This window comes from Ixodes scapularis, unplaced genomic scaffold, assembly GCF_016920785.2.
Source record: "Ixodes scapularis isolate PalLabHiFi unplaced genomic scaffold, ASM1692078v2 PGA_scaffold5__190_contigs__length_132052651, whole genome shotgun sequence".
Taxonomy (NCBI): domain Eukaryota; kingdom Metazoa; phylum Arthropoda; class Arachnida; order Ixodida; family Ixodidae; genus Ixodes; species Ixodes scapularis.
Genome location: NW_024609880.1, coordinates 86,600,419 through 86,616,537, shown reverse-complemented (window position 1 = coordinate 86,616,537; position 16,119 = coordinate 86,600,419).

The window sequence follows — 16,119 nt, the reverse complement described above, 5'->3', positions numbered from 1 at the left end:
TCCAAGTTTATCTGGGCACCGCGCCATGCAAAACGTTCATTCAACGCTAAATTGTTTTTGCAAAAAAAAAAAGACATTGAGAACACAGACAAACATCATGATATAAATAAGGAGCCAACATACTTCTCACGTCCATTTTATGAGTATACTGTCGTTGGTAAATGTCATCGCGTAATAATTCCTGGGCCGTCCAAGACAAAAGCACTTCATAGAAGCCTATTTTAGTAGAAAAACAAAAATATGAGGGTGTGTTACCGTGGTTACCAATTTTTCAGTGTAGACGCGATTGAATACCAACTCCGAGACAGTCCCGCGGGGGTGGAATAGGCCTGTTTCTCTAGGCCAGCGGGCGCTGTAGCGTTCACGAGACGCAACCACAAAAGAGACGCCTCCGCTAGCGTCTGCGAGACGCGACCATCTAATGCTGACGTGAAGCTGCGTCCTAACGTCCCATCACGTACCTTCCACGGGCGTAAACTAGCGTCCCTTGTCAGCTTCCCTCGGCGTCTGCTCACGGTTCACGCGCACTAACAAAGCGTTTGAAATGACGTAACGCAACGCACAGTGGAAACGCGACCTCAAACTATCCCATGTTTCTCGCCAGGGGCGGTGTTCAAAACTTGAGAGCTACAGGTCTATTCCGCTAAGAAGCATATTGAGGAACGCCGGACGCTAAGAGGCCTTTCCATTGTCAAGGTACGAGGCGCTTACACCGGAGCACGGTTTGCCCTCGAGTGAGGCCAAGAATAGAACCGCGGGAAAGCTGAACGCAAGAGTCGCACCAGCAGAGGTATGGTTGCTGGAACGCTCTTTTGATTTGTGTGTTTACCGTGTTATGAAGGGCGGTTGCTCAATTTTCATTCAATGACTTCATAGATATGTCATGCTGGCAGACGACTGTTCTGCTGCAGGTCGCTCCCCAGTTTGATAGTCAAGGGAAGCGATCGACAGCCAAGAGATGGGACGCCGCGACGACAGCGACACTCGCGTTCTCTCGTGCTTTTTTTTTTCTTCATGACTTCTACGCCCTACCGTTAGGATTGCGACATCCGACAGCGCCTCATTGTGGCTTTTGTGGCGCCATTTGTTGTCTCTTCGGGATCGCTCTCGGTGATTGGGTGGCATAGACCGCTAAACACACCAGTTTCAAGGCGCATTCCTTACGCCATATAACAGGAGGGCGGCGTCGTCGCCATCCTATGCGGAGCGCAAGTTCGCTGCTTCTTTTGCAGGGATTGTGGGGACGTCAGACCGCCAAGCTCTGATTGGCTCTGATTGAAGGATAGTGGGTAGACCTCAAGGCAGCTTGCTTTGAGGTATATCCACTATCCTTTAATCAAAGCCAGTCAGAACTCGGCGTCGTCCTAACGTTACCGGAACCCCTGCACAAGAAGCAGCCGACTTTCTCTCCGCTAAGGGACGTACCAGCACGCCGCTGTTGGTAACGCTGCTAACTATAAACGCTGCTGAGACGGAGCGGCATGCCCCCTTCAGGCGTCGTACGCATCTAAAAGTGGGTATAGTTTGTCAAGCACAGTGCGACCGCAAACTTTGGTTATCTACAACATGCATATCGGCAGCAATCTTCGAGATAACGCTGCAGGTATCACACCAGTTTGGCTCGAAACCGATGAAGGCGGATTTGCGGCATGCTGAGAAATTAAAAGGACCATTATGTTCCTACAAGCTCTCTCGACGTTTCAAGGAAAGGTCGGAGTTAAAATTTACTCGCAATTCGATCGGCATTGCGCCATTCCATGATGGACGGTAACGCGCTGCGTTTTAAACCCCAAAATTGCGTTCTCGTCGTTCGTTCGTATTCCTTTCGCAATCGAATCGAGCAGCTCCGCAGTGCTCTGCTCGTTAGAGGAAATCTCGTAATAATAGCCTTTGCCTCCCAGTATTTCGGATGAAACACGCCCCAAACCTCCGTCCCCATTTACGTAAATACTACGGAAACGTTATCGGCACTCGACTTTACGTCAGTAATCCCAAACCAGAATCCTAATTTCGTAAGTTTCAACTGGAATCTTGACGCTAATAACATGCGGAACGCAACGTATTCTTAGGTATTTGTTTCGTAAAAGGCCATGTTGTGTGGCCTTCAGGCGACTTTTGTATTTGTGCATATATGGTTGTGACTCCGCGGGTGTATATAACATCTCCAAGATAAAAATGACGTAGCGTTCTAGGCTTGGTGGAGCGAGCTACCGCCCGCTATAAAAGGATACAGCCGTTGGCACCGATCCATCCATCCGTCGAATTTTCAGCGTCTCCCAATGAGGCAAACGCGGAGCGCAAATTAAACACGAGTGCTGCATCAGCGCTTGCCTCAAACTTCTCACGTTCGATTGGTGAATATACAATTCCCAGCCAAACGCTAAAACAGAAATCGTATCTCACCTCCGTCCCGCGACGGCCTCCTTTAGGTGACGTCACAGAAACAGTCCTCCAGCCTTGCTATACAGGAGGTGCTTGTACCGGTCGCCCGCGAGAAAACCGAACCATGTTTTTAGCACCGCAAAAAAAAAAAAAAAAAAAAAAAAAAAACTAGGTTAAGCGGAGAGCTCAAACTCCGTCAGAACATTGCTCCAGCCGTTCGAGCAAGATCCCAAAGTTTCAGCCTGGGACGTTATCTTATTCAAAAGTTATGTGAGTTTCTGAAATTTTCATTGGGAAAATGGGGCCCGTTTTCGCCCATTTTCGGTTTTTGGCAGTGAATTCGAGAACTCCGTCGGCCGCCATTTTCCTATTGAACCTTTCAAAGGATAGTTTCTAACTTTTACAGCGAAGCTGTTTATGGCTAGGGTTCCGTAGATTTTTTGTGTGCAATGAATAAAAACTTTACGCTCGCAGCGGCGCACGCGCCGCACGCACACGCCTTTGCCGTATAAACGATTCGAAATAAATAATCGAAATAAAGCGTTGACGAAAGCACGTGCAAGATGCCTTGCGTTTTAGGCTTTTGCTTTACAACAGTCACTGCTGCAGACGTCGGCACGTGCGGCGCGTGGCACACTATTCCGTGAATTCTCAGTGATGAATGGGTAATTTAGCAATAGGTCTATTCAGAAAATTAGTTTTCAATAGACACCATTTCCAAGATCAGTGGACTCCCAGGTAGATAATAAAGGTTTCTCATATATTTGCCGCTCTGCGACCCGGGTCGGCCATGTCTTCGCTCGTACCATGCCTCTCTTTGTCTTCGTTCCAAGCTCTTGCGTGCCTAGGTTCCTTTCCTTCCGCTCTCCCGGGGTGGCGGTCCCGTCGCGCGTGTCTGCTTTCCGCCGGGTGGTGGTCCCGTCGCGCGTGTCTAGTTTCCTCCGGCTCCTTGGGGAGGGTCCGTGTCGTGTGCTAAACAGCTTCGCTAGTCATTCAGCTTCACAGAGTGTAATAGCTCATTATTGCTTAACAAGATAACGGTTGGTGTTGAAACTTTGGCATCTTGCTCGAACGGCTGGGGCTACGTTCTGACAGAGTGTGAGCTCTCCGCGATGTCCAGTTATTTTTTGGGGTGCGAAAAACAGTGTCCGAATTTTCTCGCGGACGCCCGGTATATCGCGCATTTGGACCCGAGAATGACGATATTAGTGAAAAGGAGTCGCCTAAGGAAGCATGCCTTTTTAGGCAGTTCAAGTTGGAGAAACAGGTCTTCACACTACTCGTTGAAAGAAACACAATAAGTTTTCTAGCGATCGCAGTAATCATTTGCACTATAAAATCGTTCCCAAAGATTTTTTTTTTTTTTTTCAATATGGCTAGAGACGTTTAAAGTATGCGACGACAAACTAATCTAGAGAAGGAGACGTGAGGGTGCGGGGACACGTCAGAACGCGGAGCTCTTGCTCGAATGATTAGTGGGGAGACCTACAGCTAAGCTGCCTACGTCTTTACTGCACTCGTCAAACGCGTTCGAATGCGAAAGCCAAACTCCGGACACCGACGTTCTGCGCTCTAACACGTTCGAAGACTCGAGTGGAGACAAAGGCAGCTGGCTTAGTTCTACCCACTAATCATTCCAACCAGAGCTCGGGGCTCTGACGTGTCCGCGCGCTCTTCTCTCCTCCTCTCCCTCAGTTGCTCGGCGCATAGCCTCTGACCGACGACCAGTTCGCGCTTTCCACTTTTTCCGCGCTTCCTCCTCTCCCCCTTTTACCCTGTCCACCGTTGCCTGTTTCCTCCTCCCCCAAGGTGAGGAGGATGCTCTGCCTTGCAGAATCTCTTGTCTGCTCGTCGGCCTTTAAGCAGAAATTTCTCCCTAAAATAATCCAGTGCATCATCATTTCTATACAGCATGTGCGAGAGACAATTTCTGCCATATAAACTTACAACAGTGTCACAAAAGAAATCTTTGGTGTGGCCTTAGTCAGGGCTCCACTTCTCGAGCAATACAGGCTCAAGAAGACCAGGTTCCACCATAATTGTAAGCATAAAAAAGACGTACAAGAGCGAGTGCAATATTTTTAGTTGGCCTGCTATGCATGCATTCCTGGGCAATAAAAAGCGGGGTTCAAGACCACGCGTTTGTGTCTGTATAAACGGCTTTGCTCAAACCTTTGGCAAAAGAGAGTATGGTCTGTCCTGACAAAGTCTTTTTTTTTTTCCTAGAAGCCCGAGGGGAGCCTTTAAGAGAGCTATAAAATTAGATGTTCTACTTACTATAAACTTTCCCATAATGCAGGGGTGTCGAAACCCCGGCTCGCGAGCCGGGTCCGGCCCGCGGAGGTCTTCCGACCGACCCGCGGCAGGCCGCGCTCCTTCTAATAAAACCTGGCCCGCTTCCATCAGGCCCGCTGCAACTGCCGCAAATATAAGGGCGCGTAAAGAAACGGCACCGCAACACGCATCAACTGCGTACACTAAGATACCAGAAAACAGGGCTGGGCAGATATACTTGCAAAAAATTACAGGTAGGCGCTGAAGCTTCGCCTTTTAAGAGTGGAACGCGATAGCTAACCGTAAACCCCCGCTAATGCCCAAGCCGTGCAAGTGTGTACGTGGCCTTTCCGGTATCGTGTCCGGCTCGCAACTGAAGGGTTTCGCAAATAAAGCCGATTTTAGTGTGTTTCCTCAAATACAAAACCACTTCAGCTTCCCTCTAAAGCTATTGCTTTAAAAAGCATTCCGAAGTACAAGTTTTGTGCTACATGTATTCATGAGCAAAGACAGAGACACTGATGCAGATTTGCCTTTTATGTAGTGGGATATCCCTCAGTATCGAAAACGTCAAAAAAGAATTCGGAAATACAGATTCATCTAACTTAACAATTTGATTACAAAATTATATAAAAATCAATACACCATAGTCGAACAACGAAGGTGATGATATGTTTAGACTTAAAACAAGAACAACCTGCACTATGACACTGAGAATGACGTAAGCAAGGGAAACGTATGTTTTTTTCTGTTTTTGGGTCTACATATCTTTTTCAGCTTCGTCGAACACCGAGCTCCCTCCCTAGATTGGGTCTCCCAAGCATTTTCCACGAAAATAGAGGCTCCGGATTTCTTAGTCTACAGTTTCTCTCCCACCGAAGTTCAGTAGTTGGCGTCGGGAGCACTGCAAAAGAAAGTAAACAAGGGGACAAACACCTCGTGCCCTGGAGGCTGTATAAAAACACAATAGTAGCAAATGACATTCTCGTTCACGACAAACAAAACGCATACGCAATTTATGGAAAAAAGAAAAGAAAATAATTTTTTAGGAGCTTTTGACAAATTGTTGAAAGAGGCCATGCCGGCTGGGTCCGGGGGATCATTGAGTCATCAACGTACTCTGTCGAGCGTATAGTCGATGATGTAAGATCTCCGCCTGATGTCCACTTAACTTGCTCGAGCGAGGTCCCTTTAGAAACATCTCCCGTTTGATGTATCTGCCGCTCAGAATCAATAACGTCTCCTCCACTCTCCCCTCCACCTCTGCCCCTCCCCCCCTCCTCTCTCCTGCGCGTTGAAACGTTGATGGGCAGACGTTTCGTAAATCGGATCTCCCTGAGATCAGGTCATATGCCATGCGTCAATCCGTTTTCTTTTGAGTATGTGTATGCATGTGTGTGTGTGTGCACGTGCCTGTATATGTAGGTAGGTGAGTGCTTGCGTGCATGCGTATGCGCGTGTTTTGGTGTGTATGTACATACGTCTGTGTGTGTCAGTGTTACATTTTTCCTGTCAAGTTTCTTTCCTTTCGTACGTCTAAAATAAACTCGTTCTCTTCAGGTCGTAAGTATACCCGAACATTTTATATTTTAAGTTTGGTGCTTTTGAGATCAAAGCTTTGTCCGATGATAAGTTATATTACAAAAATGGTATGAACAGAAAAAAAAACAACAAAAAAAAAAACAAGATACGTTAGTCCGGGGTAATAGTCCAAATTGGCTGTTTTTCTTATAAGTTTCCAAACTTTGTATAAATGAGGCTATAAAGAAATCCATGGAAAACGAATACTTTAGTCTACTAATGAAGATTTTGATGTGACATTTAACTTAGCCATCTAATGCCTGTATGCCACTGACAATGTGAATTCGCACACGATCGATTAAGTGGTGAAGGCGTGCAAAAGGGCGACATTTTTTTCGTAAAAAAGCATCAACGTTGTTGATGCTCATTTGACGTTGATTGTTGTTAACGTATGACGTTTTATGTTAATTATATTTTTTCATGTTTATATATAGTGTATGTATTTATGTGTGTGTATCCGCTTTCGGTGTTAATACTGGGAGTGTTATTCTCTAGCACTCACTGAGATTGTAAAAATATGTATTTATTTGTAGAGGGATTTGCCAACGTGTATCATGGCGTCTAGATGTGTGAATATCTTTCTTTTTTACAAATTTATGCATATAAAATGAACGATAACATATAGTAGTTGGTTGCATCTGAGCGTGGGTAACATCTCTTTTTTTCATTCCACAAGATTTGAAGAATGCAAAGAAGACGAAGCTTGTTTTTCGTCTTAAACTTTGGACAAAACTGTAAGGAACAAACAAGTTTCGTTACATCATGGGCTCGAACTTGACTTGTTTCGTCTCTTACTGGCTAATGCTCAGACGTGCCGTGGGATCCTCCGGAACGCTATGAAGTGGTGCGATTAAGTGTCCACCACTCCCTGAATTTCTAAAGCTGGCTGCCACTGCGCTCTGAGAACGCCTTCAGATTGAGGCAAACCGAAATTAAATGACATGGCAGTTGCGTGTAGATCAACATACGCTCGTGGAAATACGTGCTTCTCAAATTAACCTTCAAATCAGCGGAATGCCAATCGTCGTCATCGTAGGACATCCAGCGAATGACAGTACCAATCAACCAAAAACACCCCCTCCCCTTTAAAAAAAAATTGTTTTTAAAACGGGATGTGCACAGTGACAATAAGCTTGCAAGACGCAGTGGTGGCGGTTATCGCGTTACAAGTGATGGCGTTACCGGTAACCCGTTACTTTATCGGTAACGTTGTAACGAACTCGTTACTTTTCCAAAACAGTAGCGGTTAACGTACTTACGTTTCCTTATTTCGAGAAACGGGTAGCGTAGTTACGCTACTTTATACATCTTCTTCCCAAGACCTCCTGCAAAAAAAGTACACTCAAATTGTTTCGTCTTTCCATACTTCGTCTCACCTTAAGTGCAGACGCAGCGGACGCTACGAGCTGATGGGACCAATCGGACGGCCTCAAAAAGGCACCATCGTGGTGTTCGTCGTGCTTGTGTGCCTGTGCTATCATCGCTGAACCAATCATAAATACCCAGTGACTTCCGCCTTTGAATATGCTTGATTGGTTTTGTTAGCTCGTAGCATCGTCTGCGTCTGGGCTTAAGCTGAAACGAAGTATGGGTGCCAAGTCATTAATTATTGCACTCATTCCACATACCTTTAATATTTTGCCTGACTTTTCCCTACGCAGAAAAGTCCCACTTCAGAAAAACCCCTACGCTCGCGCCCTTTGTCCCAATGTCGAAAAACACCGTCGCAAAAAAAAAAAAAAAAGAAACAACAAAACAAAACAAAAAAAACTGTTACTGTTAATTTTTAAATAAAAAGTGACGCAAGAGTAACGTGCGTTACTTTTTATCCGTAACGGTAATGCGCCCCTTTTTGAGGTAACGTAGGTCCGCAACGCGTTCCTTTATTTTGCAAGAAACGGGTACTTTTTTTTTTCGCTAACGCCTACATTATAGGCACACCGACTCCGCGCTGTCCGCCTTTGGCTTATTACTCCTCGGAGACGCCGCGTCGGCTATCTACACGATCCCTCTGATTGGCCCTTCATGTAGTCTGCAGAGAAGCGCAAGCACATGCATTTTCTAGGGTGTATCATGACTATGGTTGGCGGAAGTATAAGGTCCACCTTATAATTCCACCGAACCGCCTGGAAGTTCCGTTGCAGTCCTTGTTTGACGATGAAAAGAAGCGTACGTACCTCAAGGTCGCCATATGACGACTCCAGGTAAATCGACGCCGCGTAGCGGCAACGCCGAGAAGCTCAAGAGTCGTTTCGACTCTATCGTCTGTTATCGGAACAACGCATTAAGTTATGCGTTGTTGCATAACTTTATGGAACAACGCATAACTGCATAACTTTATGCAACAACGCATATACAGACGACTCTCTCCTTTGTTATCGCTGCTAAGTGCTCGTAGGCAGCATACAAACAAGCAAACACAAGTAATTATTTTTGTGCTTCCGCCCTGTCAGTCCTACGCACTGACTAAAGGAAGGTTTTTACCGTCGAAAAATCCCTTTGCATTCATATATAACACCGATCTTACGCTGCAGTGAAAGACATGTACGGTGGTCCGCGTGCTGAACGACGAAAACGACCTCCTTTTTTCTCCCTATTTGCCTGAGCTGCGCGCCCCCTATAATTCGCTAGAGTCGCGAATATAGGAAACAATTGTGCAAAAAGAAACGGACGTCAAAGGTTAGGGCGAAACCACCGTCACTAAAGAAGCAATTCGCCTGCCTCTTTTTCTCATTACCAAACGAATGGCACTAAAAAATGTCCAAAATAAAAGAAAGAAAAGAATCTGAACTTACGTCAGGAGCGTTGTAAAGAGAACAAAGGAAACCGGGGATCGACGATCGTACCGGTAAAAGAGGGAGAGACGCAAGAACTGAACAGCTCGATCTGCGAATATGACAGATCGTTCGCCAGATTCCACGGGACCACTAATCCCTCAGCTTTTGTGCCGCGCGCGCCCGCGCTCGCCTCGCGAAATGATCTATGGCTGCGGCTTAATGAAATGTTCCCCAAGAACAAGTGAACAAGCGGCCCCGGCGTTACTGTTCGTTCCTTTCGTCCATCTCTGGCTTGCTTCGAAAGAAACACCAAAAAGAAGGAAAGAAATTAAATAAAGAAACAACGAAGGGGTGAAAATGTCTCTGGGAGAGTTATTCTTTTGACCATGTTATCCGCGCGTCGGGTCACCAAAAAGGATTTGAGACAAGATGTAGTGGCCACGGTTGGTTGGATGGTGTTGGTGGCCGCCCGCGTGTTGTTGTAGTTGTTGCTGCTGTCGATCCGATTGCATCGGCGGGTTTGTTTGTGTCTATGAGTGTTGGGGGTCAGTCTACACTACTTGCTTTATGAGAAAATTGAGCGTTGGAGATGGCCTTGTTACGTTTGATGCCGTCTATAGGGGCGAGGATCTATCTGTGTTGGAAAGCAATCCATGACCAGGGCGAATTTGATAGAGACAAAAATAAGCAGATGGCTTGTCGTAAGTATTCTTTTATGACACGTTGATGACGTTTGCCCGACTTGCGCGCAGAAACTGGCGGTATTGAAGTTCCGTATTAGGTTTGTGTACTGCAAAACAAGAACAAAAAAAAAAGAAAAAAGAAATTAAGCTTTTTTAAATAAAAGTTTTTCTCGTCTCGTTTGTCTTAAATCTACCAAAATGTAGTGCCGTCATTGCAGTACGTTATACTACATGAGCGGTGGATTTGAATAGCTTATTTTTCATTTCAGTGGAAAAATACAACTTGTAATACACTTCATTATATGTTAAGGATTACAAAGTAAGAATTACAAACTTGTAATCTATAATAACTGAAAATATATTCAAAATCATCTCGAAAGTAAATTTTCTATCCACACTATAATATTTCGGGGTTGTTTGAAATACTTTTAAATAAAATGTAGATCTTAGAGGGCAGTGTATCACAAACTATTTTAAAATGACAAGTAAAAGCAAAGAAAAAGATAGACGTTCCATATCTTACTTCGGTAAAATTTCAAATCTTCAATGACGACGAAATTCGCAATTTCCAGCTGCGAATTAAAAGCAAATATCACCAAAATGCTCTCAATGTCTTTACTTTCCAAAAGACTTAACAATAGAGTGCAAAGGTTGGTAACGCCGTCACGGAAATGAGAGAATCTGGCAATAAATTTCTTGACTGAATAGCTGCAAGGTTTCTCTCAAAGGTGTGCACAGCGCCTTGGAACGTCAAGGAAAGTATACAACTTGATTTTGCGTTTTTGGGGAAAAAACAAAACTCATAATGATACCTGCATATTTTCTACGTTGTAATTAAATCCCCATGTTTGGGGATTTAATTCAAAATCTAAAAGCGTTTGTATACCTTCTCGCCACATAACCAATCGCTGCTAAAAAAACAAACAAAAACAATTACAACAAAACAATTAAACAAACCAAAACACAATTATCATAGTGAACTACAAAACGTAGAACACGATCAGATTAAGCCGCGCCCTAGTTTTCTTAAGCTGTTTGTTTTACTAGGATTGTCCTCTACAAGCTTGGCCGTGACGCTACAACTACTACAGTATAGTCACATTGTAGCCAGGGAATTAGTAATACAACGTGTGCATTATTACCCCCCAAAAATATCGACTTCGGAGTACTACACAGGCCACCGACTGGCGGGCGGATAGAAGATTCCTAAAAGTGCATAACACACTTCATCATCAAATACACCGTGCCATTATTAGTCTAGACGATGCACGTTCGCTATATGGGAAAAAAAAAGAGAAAAATCAGGCGCCAACGTGTACGATGGCGCTGCAGGTTCTCGGGTTTTCAATATCAAAGGTGCAAATTACTTATTTTTTTTACCCCGGTTACAATTTCAGGGTTGCGGGGCGACGCTTCGCGATTCTTCGGTAATTAATAGGTCGAAGCAAAGCGCGCTGATTAGCTTTAATTAGGACCCTCCATGCCGCAGCGTCAAACGATATAGGATAGCGTTCATAATTAAAATGATCGATACCGCTGGGAAGAGAGAAGAGGGCGGGGAGAAGAACAAATTAGAGTGAAGACAGAAGAGTATGTCGAAGACGAAGAGTCAGTTTTCTGTTGTGCCGCCATTGATTCAATATTCATTAGCGAGGAGAGCCTTATTTAGATCTTAAGTTTCTTCGAACCATGGCCGTCATCGGCGACTGGCTTTCGCTCAATAAACCCGAGCCAAGCGGCAAAACCAAAACTGTTGTCATGAAAAAAAGGAAAAAAAAAAAAAAAGAAATTGGGTTACGCATTTGGTCCTGCAAACTCTGTGTTTTCGCTTTTTTTTTGTTTTTGTTTTTTCTTGCTGTATTTCTTTACTCATTGTGCCTTTCGAGCTTAATATTTTTTTATTTAAAATTAAACTGCGGTTAACAAAAAAAAAAAAAAGGGAAAAAATATCTTTAGCGGCACGTAGCCAGGTCAGATTTCAAGTGGAATCTTGGTGAATGACGTCAGGCATTTTGACTGAGTAACCATGCAGTGTCAGAGCTAATGATTAAAGTTGTGAAATTAGAGAGACACTAAATAAGGCTAAATAAATTTTCGCATACCTTGTGGAGTTGGTTTTTATTGCCATGGGGATAGAAGAAAATAATACATCGTTTTATAAGCTCTATGAGCTCTGTAAATTCCATAAGTTATATAAGTAATATTAATTATGCAAGTTCTCTAAGTTATATGAGCTCTAAAAGTTATATAAGTTCTATCAGTTATATAAAACCATATACAAAAAAAAAAAACAACGTTTAATAGAGGTAAAACAAAACTTTATTTTACTATTGATTTACTATCACTTATATAAGATCACATACAAAAAAAGGTTTAATAGAGGTAAAACAAAACTTTATTTTACTATTGATGTGAACATCTTCGTAAGGGGAGGACCTAGAGTGATAATTTATTTTGTATGACAACTTTCTTTATTTGTTGCTTGTGTCTTCAGTGACTGATTAAGGTTGAGACTAGATATTGTCAAAGCTGAAGCTACTGCCAATGTATTTTTAGTAAAAAGTCTGTGAGTACGCAGGCCAGCTGGTGATAGTTAATCATTATGTTTAAATAACCGAGACTACATGTGGTGATGGAAAATTGGGACGTCTTCTCATGTGTCCTTTTCTTTGAATTCAAAGTTTTCGATTTTTTACATCACCACAGTCTCGGGTTGTAAACATCAGTATTTTTAATAAGCATCACTTCAAACGCATATACCGGGCGTCCGCAAGAAAACCGAACAGTTTTGTCGCACTGCGAAATTTGACCAGACATCGAGGAGAGCTCAAACTCCGTTAGAACGTAGCCCCGGCCGTTCGAGCAAGATGCCAAAGTTTCAGCACTAACCGTAATCTTATTCAAAAGTTATAAGCGGTTTTCTAAAATTTCCAACGCGAAAATGAGGCCAATTTTTACTCGTTTTCGGTTTTTGGCGCCATAGAGTTCCAAGGATTTGAGAGCTCCGTCGGATGCCATTTTTCCATTGAAATTTTCAGGAAGTCGCTTATAACTTTTGAATAGTTTAACGGCTGGTGTTAAAACTTGGGCATTTTGCTTGGACGGCTGGGGCTAGGTTCTGACGGATTTTGAGCTCCCCACGATGTCTAGTTTATTTCTGCGGTGCTTAAAACAAGGTTCGGTTTTCTGGCGGACGCCCGGTATTATTTTTTTACGCTCTTAAATCCACATCATACATGCTTTGATTTCCTTGATAGAATTTCATTTTCTTCTTAGTTATCTTGTTCGTATTGGTAATTTTGTCCCTATTGGGGAAAAGAAAAAAAACTCAAGGACAGACGCATTCTTCGCTCCACTTTACCCAGACGAAGAAAAGAAATCGTGTATGTGTGTGCGTATTTTGGGTCATGATGATTCATGTTATATCATACGTGATCTTCCGGTTCTTTTATGAGTTACCACAGCTAAAAAATAAAACTGAAGATAAAATAATGTACCTACATTACTGCCCTCTCAAGCGAACTATTAAAAAAAAAACATGGGAACCATGACTATAGTATTTTTAACAAAAATGCAAAAATTGTGCAGTTTTAGTCTCTTCTTTACACGATTAGTCCTGCTTTCGTGACTATGGCAATTTGTTCCAAGATGCCCGTCCGCAAAGCAAATTGTAAAAACTAAAAAAAAAAGAAAAAAAAGAAGATATTCTGTAACATTATTTATTTTCTCTGAGAGTCTAAGACACGCAGGGCGTTTCTGACTATGCTCGGGCGTCTTGTTCCGATGGTCGTTCTTCGGAGTCGTTATCGGATAATGCAAAAATCTAATTTGCTGTGCAGCGATCGCAACATGGCTCGGAACTGAATTCAAAGTACGGATCGTAGAGTTAGAATCACTCGCGCTAAAATAGTAAAGAATGGCAAAAAAAAAAAAAAAAAAAAAATAAAAAGGTGGGGGGGGGGGGTTGGGGGGGTTTGAAGCACAGGCCGTATGCAGTAAATCCCTGGATGTTCAGAACCGCGCAAAGGTTTTCCGTCGTAACCGATAAACGTTACACAGCATGTTTGTAAACTCGGGGGCTAGAACTAGGACAGCTCACCATTCATCCTTCTAATTGGAATTTTTACTAACTAAAGTCAATGACAATTGAAGAAACGCAGGGCTTCGGCTTTCACACTCCTTGCATCGTGATTGGCTCTTGGGAGTTCTTATCGGCTAACGCCGCAATCTAATTGGCCGCTGAGTTATAATGATATGCTTGCCACGTCACCTGCCTTTTTTAGGCTGCCTACTCTCAAAGAAATACGTGCGCGCATACGTACCCGCAAAACACTCAAAGAGCCAATGTTTGTGATCTACGAAATCAGCTCAGCGAGGGATAAGGCAGAACAATCGTTTAGAACTAAGAATGAAGTCTGTGGTGTGGCATCGCGCAATGCAAAGCGTCAGGCTTGCATTGCGTACATTCTAAAAAACGTCTGTGCGTCTACTTTCGCGCACAACACTCGGAGAGCCAATCAGCGCAACTTACGGAGGCAGCTCAGCGAATGACGATGCCGAAACATATGTTTAGACCAAAAAACGCAGTCTGAGTTGTGACATTAAGCAATGCAAAACGTCACGCTTGCATTGCTTAATGTCACAACTCAGTCTGCGTTTTTTGTCTAAACAGATGTTTCGGCATCGTCATTCGCTGAGCTGCCTCCGTAAGTTGCGCTGATTGGCTCTCCGAGTGTTGTGCGTGAAAGTAGACGCACATACTTTTTTTAGAGTGTAATGCCACAGCCCAGATTTCGTTTTGGATCTCAGCAGATGTTCCGCCCCACCATTCGCTGAGTTGATTTGGTAGATCGCAAAGATTGGCTTTTCTAGTGTTTTGAGGGTAAGTAGACGCGAAGGCATTTCTTAGAGTGCGAAATTATGGAAGTGCTATAATTGTTCTAATATACTGTATGTGTAAAGAAGCAGAATCTTACAAATGAGGCAGGCGGCTACCGCCGACAAAATAAGGATGTTAAAATGTTGAACTTGGCGCATCAGCGAGCACTGTATATGTTGAGTTTTGGCTTTCTTGTGTCAAGATATTTTTTTTATGTAAGCGATTTAATATTTTTATTTCTTTCTTCTCGGGGCCTTGGCGCGCAGAGGAGAGGACGAGCATCTCGGTAAACGAGGGTCACCAGACGGAGCTGCCGTGCGTGACGAGGAACCCCTTGTTCAACGGTACGCACAACGTGAAGCAAGTGCGCTGGTTTCACGAGCCGCACTTTCTGCTCGGTCGGGACCCTATCTACAAGGTCGACTTTGGGGCGCAACAGTCGCCCTACCCGAACGAGCGAACGAACCTCAACCAGGTGAGTTTTCTTTTATGCCTGGTTCACATGTCGATTTTGTTGCTCGTGATTTCCACATGGCGACATTGTTCGTGCGACAAACACGAAACAAAAAACCGGAAATGCAAGCCGCGTGATTTTACGTTACAACAAAAATTGCAAGCAGTATCACACAACGTGAATCAGGCTTTACCCCTGCAGTATTTGCTGACGCGAGCATTATGCGGCGACACAATCTTTATTTTTTCGTCTACACGCTGGAGTGCAAGTCGACCTAAATGTAAAAAAAAAAAAAAAAAAAAACAAATGAAAGAGACAGAATTAATACAAGGGTGTCTATTGATTCAAAACCAAACCAAAAAACCTCCTTGCACTCATTTTTGGACAGGCTGCTTTTAAACATTCTCGTCTTTTGCTGGTTAGTGACGAAGAATGCATGCACAGTAGCGACGCCTTAAAGGCGTCATGAAACGATATCGGGTTAGAATGTTCATGACCTTACAGAAACGCACTGGACTTAGCCTGGCCCAAGTATACTCGCACGGACCACCACTGATTCAGAATTTCCTTGGTTGCGGCGAAATTGCGAGAATAAAAGGGGATTATTTCTTCCATGAACCGCGCCTCGAGCGCGGCTCCAGGTTTGGACACGAGAACTGTGTGAGGACTCGACCTCGGCTCGTAACCGACAATACCTCGGCGGACACACGGGTAGTGGCTCGTGTCCAAGCACTGTGGTATAACATGAAAGAGCCGAATAGCCAAACTCTAACAGTGCCTGGAGCTCAGCACGCGGTGTCTGCTTTGCCGACCCCAGCGCGTGGCTATATGATTGACGTTGGCGGTATAGGATAGGCACCAGGCCACGTTAGAGTGCCTTCATGCACACGCGCGCTTTTGCTTGAGTGGTGACATCTCAGCCATTTTTCCGCCCAATCGTTTTTTTATGCATTTTGAAGTGCGCGCAATCCGGTGTCACTCAGCTCGAGCGCGTAGCTTTGGTTGATGCATAGACGCCATCTTACCGCCCAAGTCACGCACCGAGTGCGCAAGAGCGTCACGCGCTGGCACATTCCGGACAACAATGGA